Genomic DNA, 6,198 nt, shown 5'->3' on the forward strand with positions numbered 1-6,198 from the left:
CCCCATCCCATCCCCATCATATGAACCTTATATTAATGTGGCACTTGCAGCATTAATATTTCCTTATTTAACTTTAGATCGTAAAGAGACATTCATAGTTTAAATCTAAAAGCTGTTCTCTGGATCCTGACTGAATCTTATCTGTTTAACTCAGTGTGTGGTATTGTGAACTTGCGACATGAACTTGCGACATGAACGGGGACCTCAGCGTAACGAGCGCAACAGCACGGCCACTGACTGACACATTTGTGCTGCAGCTGGGGATTAGCGATGTCCGATTCGAGAACGAGTTGTTCCCGAGTCGAATCTTGTTTAATGAATCATTTTAATGAACCGGACTGAATCGGTTCGAATGGTCAGCAAGTATGGGATTACATCTCTGCCACAATTCTGCGTGCGAAAGATCATATTTTGAGCACGCAAAAGTGCGTTTTGCACACGTGCGAACTGAGTTTTGTGGAGAAAATGTTCGTCTCGCAAAGAAGAACGTATTTCGAGCGCACGAAAATCAATTTTGCATTTAAAATAAGTTTTTGGATTTATGCAGATCTTCTCTTTTGCGTGTGCAACGTTTCACTAGCTTGCTCAACTGATGCCCGCCCTCAGTGCTCTCTAAATGCCAACGGCTCGCTTGCTCAACACAACCCAGCATTACAATATGCCATAATTCCAGCCAATCAGAGACGTGGCTGCTAAATTCTGATTGGCTGCCTTGACAACCAATCACAACATTCCTTGCATTACCTCGATAGCAGAAGAGGAAAAATATAGTGCATGCATAATTATTATGCAAGTTGCTATTCTGATCATATTTTTTTTCCAAGCACATTTTACCAATTTCAAACGGCATCAATCTTAATAACTACTATTAATCTTGTATTTAATCATTTATAATTGATATATAATTATTCATGAAGGCTGGAAGTGAAAAATGTCTTATATTCAGGTGTGCATAATTATTAAGCAGATTTTCTTTTACAGATCAAATGAGCCAAAAAAAAAGAGAGATTTAACTCAGACTGAAATTCAAAAATTATTACATGCCCATGAGAAATATTCAAAACAAATAAAATACTAGAAATTGCAAAGTTAATGCATAACCATTGGACAGCAAAATGCATAGTGGGTCAGCAGGGTCAGTCAAAAACATGTAGAGAAGAAAAGATGCATGTTAACTGCAAAAGAATTAGGAATTAAGGTGAAGAATTAGGTGTGAAATCACCAGGAACCATTTAGTCTCCAGCGCCACCATTTTCCAGAACGGCAACCTATCTGGAGTCTCCAGAAGTACAAGTTGTCAGTAAGTTTGTCAGGTTCTCAGAGACTTAGGTGAAGTATAGAATCCAAAAGATGACCCCTACTTAATAAAAATCACATACTGAAGTGTAGTAAAATACTTGAAGACTGATTTTTTTATATAGGCTTTATATACAGATAAGTTGAGAGTGACTCTTGAAGGACCAGCACCACATCCTCTTGTACCACTGTTTGAAGAATTTATCTTCCAGAATCTGGCAGTAAGTTTTGGGAGTTCATTTTTAGTCCATCTCGAGATTTTATCTGTAGAAGATAACCTGCTTAATAATTATGCACACCTGAATATAAGGCGTTTTTCACTTCCAACCTTCATGAACAATAATATATCAATTATAAATGATTAAATACAAGATTAATAGTAGTTATTAAGATTGATGTTGTTTGTAATTGGTAACATGTGCTTGGAAAAAGATATAATCAGAATATCAACTTGCATAATAATTATGCATGCAGTGTATTTTCCCTCTTCCGCTGTCATCAGCAATGCAAGGAATGTTGTGATTGGTTGTCAAGGCAGCCAATCAGAATTTAGCAGCCTCATCTCTGATTGGCTGGAATTATGGCATATTGTAATGCTGGGTTGTGTTGAGCAAGCCAGCCGTCTGCATTTAGAGAGCACTGAGGGCGGGCATCAAGGGAGCAAGCTAGTGAAACATTGCACTCGCAAAAGAGAAGGTCTGCACACATCCAAAAATTATTTTAAATGCAAAATTGATTTTAGTGCGCTCTAAATATTTTTTTCTTTGTGAAACGAACATTTTCTCCACAAAACTCAGATCGCGTGCGTGCAAAATGCACTTTTGTGCGCTCAAAATATGATCTTTTGCGTGCAGAATTGTGGCAGAGATCTAACCCAATAACCAAGCTGACAGCTTGAAATTCACTCATTGCATCGCATTGCATATTATTTTGGTTTGTGAGATCAGAGATCGCGCTGCGCATGTGTACAAACATTCAGGAGGACACAAACTTCTTGAGAATGCTGCCCCCTGACTTTTATTAATAAAATAGATTAAATAGCCTACTGTAGAGACGCACAGACGCAGGTAGGCTAATTCACACAGGCAACTGTCACCTCTCTCTCTCTCTCTCTCTCTCTCTCTCTCATAATTAATTCAAGTAGCTAAATGTTATAATTAATTAATTTAAAAAAATGTGATCTTACATGTGATCTTTTTCATCTCTTTCTGATCTGAAGCGGGCAGAATGCTGAGCTAACGAGCTGTAGCTTTGCGTCAGGTGGTTCTTGCCTTCACGTCGTCAGGGCCGCATTAAGACCGCACTGGGCCCTGGGGCTATGACTTACTGCAGGGCCCCCCATCACCTTTCTCTGGTGAAAATAAAGCTTCGCTGTTTGGTCCCTCTGTCACAGTTCATCTAATGCATGTAGTAGCCTCCGTGACGTCATTTTAAGCTGGTGCACCGCTAGTGTAACTTTGTTTCCGTTCTGTGTAACAGAAACACTCGGTTTAGCGGAACCTTTACGATTAATTAACCGTGACGTTTTAAAGCCCGGTTAATCGCGAAACCGGTTAATCGCTGCATCCCTAACACACACACACACACAGACACACACACACACACACACCCACACAATATTACACTTATTCTCCACTGGTACTGTAGCTTTTCATTCACTCATTGTTTGAAGCAGTTCATTAAGAAATCTGGTCGAATAAGATGTGTTTTGTAGTTCTGACTTTTCATAGTTTTATTTCATAATTGTAAAAAGTGCAGTATATTTTTCTGTTTGTGAGCATTGTTACCTCATTTAGGGAGGGGAGAAATACAGAGTCCTGTCATAGCTTTCTGTCTGGATGTTTATGGTGTGGTTCACTACATTGGGGGAAGTCAGGTAAATCAAGGCACTTTTGACATTTAAAAAGAATGTGGTTTGATTTACCTGAATTTACCTCAGTTTGTCTGTTGAAACGCAGCTGAAATGGATCCATTATGAAAGAGGTCCATAATGGCTTGTTCAGGTGTGGGGGCAAACATGGGGGCACGGCTGTGCGTCAGATTACCTCTCATCATTAAATCTAGATCACTCTGGCTGTGAGCTGGGGAGCATTTGGTCCTCATGTTAAATGGACATTATAATAATACGAACCTTTAAATGAATAAGGCCGTTATTTTATCCCTGTGTTCTTCTTTCAGCCTCCTTTCTTGCTCTATTTTGTTCTCTCTCTGTCTTTGGCCTTCCTCCTCCTCCCTCTGTACCTCAGTCTTGTGCAAGAACATGTAGTAGTTAGTGCTGAAATGACCTTGGAATTATCCGGGTCTTTGAGCTTGATGTTCAGCAGGCCCACACATTACTCACAGTGTTTTAAACTGTGAGAAAAAGAAGAGGATAGTTTCATTATTAGGCTGGAGAGATGTATGAGCTTTCTGGAACAGCACACTGTTGCTGAAGTGAAAATAATGAGTGATGAATGAGTTTTTAAAGCATGTTCTTAAACTAAACTGAAATACTGCAGAGAAATATAGATGATCTGAACTAGGGATACACCAATGCACCAATATGATACTGATAAGCTGATCCTTTCCAAAATAATGTAACACTACAAACTAAAAATCAATTGTTTTAAATTCAACAACTAACTTTAAGCAACACAGCATTAGAAAGTATGAAAATTTTATTTTTTTAAATATTTTTTTTTTCCATAGATCAAAATGGAATGGATGATTTTAAGATCTGCTAAAGATTACATTTAAGTGAACAGTGTTATTAAATTCAATTATTTGTGTTTTTAAATATTACATTTAAGCGTTACACTGGAAAAAATGGCATAGAAACAAATTTCACGTAGAAATTGCTAGTAAATTTCACAATTAAATATGAAAAACAGCATGTACTGTAATGCATTTAATTAAATGTAAATGTAATTTTGAGGTAGGAATACTTAGTATTTTATTGTAAAATATAATTCAATCTTTGTATTATTTGCAGTTTAAAAAAAAAAATGTTTGCAGTATAGTTGACAGCAAATGTCATTTAAATGTTTAAATATGTGAAAATGAGCATGCATAATTAATTCTAATATTTACTGATATTAATACATTAACGAATCTCAAGTATCTGATAAACAAATACAATACCAATATACTGTGCATACATAATCTGAACCCCATTAGGATTGTGCACAACTCATATGCATTACAAAAGTCACTGTTATATATAAAGCTTTCTTGGGACCATTGTCACCCCTACAGCTAAAAGCATTTAAAACTCAAAATGAACTAAATCCTTTGATGTGTTATGTCACACCGGAGTAATTACACCCAGCATTGTGCCTTAGACATGTTGAAATTAAGATCAGCTCTTTAAAAAAGAACATGTCAAGTCCAAGACTTCATTTGTTTGAGAGCTGTTGTAGTAAATGAAACACTGTTTGACTTTAACATCTTAATTTAATTCCCATTATGTGTTTCCTCAGGAGTTTTCTAAAGACATGGATTGATATGACAATTCCCTTGTCAGGAACAAAATCTTTGAGTAAACTGTAAGAATTACAGCGAATTCAAACATAGAATGGCCCGTAAATTATGCCACTTGTCTTTCTCTCAGCCATCACCATTTCAGTGATGACATCTGGATAAAAAGCCATTTTACTCAGACCTTTAATGGAGTGCATTTTATCGAGCTATGATGGACCTGTTTGCTTAGAGAAGTACTGAGTTACAGCAGTACGTCATGTCCTATTATGACACCCTGTACTTTGTGCTGACCTTAAAAGGTGAAGGTTTTTCAAACCTCGAAAGGTTTTTATTTTTATTTATTTATTTTTGATAAAAGGAGTTTGTATGTAGTTTTAGCTGTGGAATGGCATTAAAAGTACAGTTTTCAATATTCAAGAAAAGTTGTAACAATAAGATCTTTGTCATCCAGTGGACAAAGACAAGGTTAGTCCCTTTCATAGGAGTCCTTGCATAGAACTTTGCATAAATCTCCAAACTTAATGTTTGGAAACCATGCACATTTAACAAACACCATAGTCTGTGAACAGTGCACTTTACAAATCTTAATTTTATGAATGATAATGCGTTCGCATCCACAAACATTAGGCACCATGTTACCATATATCACAAAATAGTGTTGAGTGGTTAATTTAAGTCCCTGTGTGCAGGGACAGCGAGCAGCCAGTGGCCCATTGGTTTGTCTCCTGTATTGACGGTGTAAACATCCAATCACAATGCGCTATAGACAGAGCGATGAAGTATTTTGCTCCGCCTATATAAAGATCGCTTCACCCCAACTTCTTCCTCGTCGGCTTTTCCCACGTTTTCACAGCAGATTTATCAAGAACATGCTTGCTCTGCGGTGAGTGATGCGGATCAAAGAGCCAGGCAGGAGGAGAAGAAGAGAGTAGTTGAATCGGTAAAGTGCTTGATAGGGACTCGCAACGGAGGCAGGCATCTAACCTATCCTAATGTGTGCACGCCATGAGTGTAGAATACTAAACACTTTTTAATAAAACGTAAATTCGTCCCCCGCGATTTTTTGGCCAAGTCAAGTCAAGTGTGTTCATAGAGGTTTCCATGGGCCAATGCGAATAAAGCTAGATTTAAATAAAAAAAAGACACGATATTGTCGGACCTGACGTTTTATTCTTATCCAAAACAACTAGATGTGATATGAGTGTGATACATACACTACCAGTCAAAAGTTTTTGAACAGTAATAATTTTTTAATGTTTTTTAAAGAAGTCTTTTCTCACCAAACCTGCATTTATTTGATCCAAACTACAGCAAAAGCAGTAATATTGTGATTTTTTGTTACTATTTAAAACAACTGCTTTCTATTTAAATATATATTAAAATGTCATTTATTTCTGTGATCAAAGCTAAATTTTCAGCATCATTACTCCATTCTTCAGTGTC

General features: G+C 37.0%; 1 protein-coding gene across 1 annotated transcript in view; it reads left to right on the plus strand.

Annotated features, from left to right (window-relative positions):
- The window catches only part of LOC107676622 (transmembrane protein 132C-like), a 253,438-nt gene that overhangs the window by 869 nt on the left and 246,371 nt on the right, over positions 1 to 6,198 (plus strand). The gene's annotated exons all lie outside the window — the stretch shown is intronic.

Source organism: Sinocyclocheilus anshuiensis, unplaced genomic scaffold (assembly GCF_001515605.1).
Source record: "Sinocyclocheilus anshuiensis isolate Anshui unplaced genomic scaffold, SAMN03320099.WGS_v1.1 scaffold296, whole genome shotgun sequence".
In the NCBI taxonomy this organism is placed as follows: Eukaryota; Metazoa; Chordata; class Actinopteri; order Cypriniformes; family Cyprinidae; genus Sinocyclocheilus; species Sinocyclocheilus anshuiensis.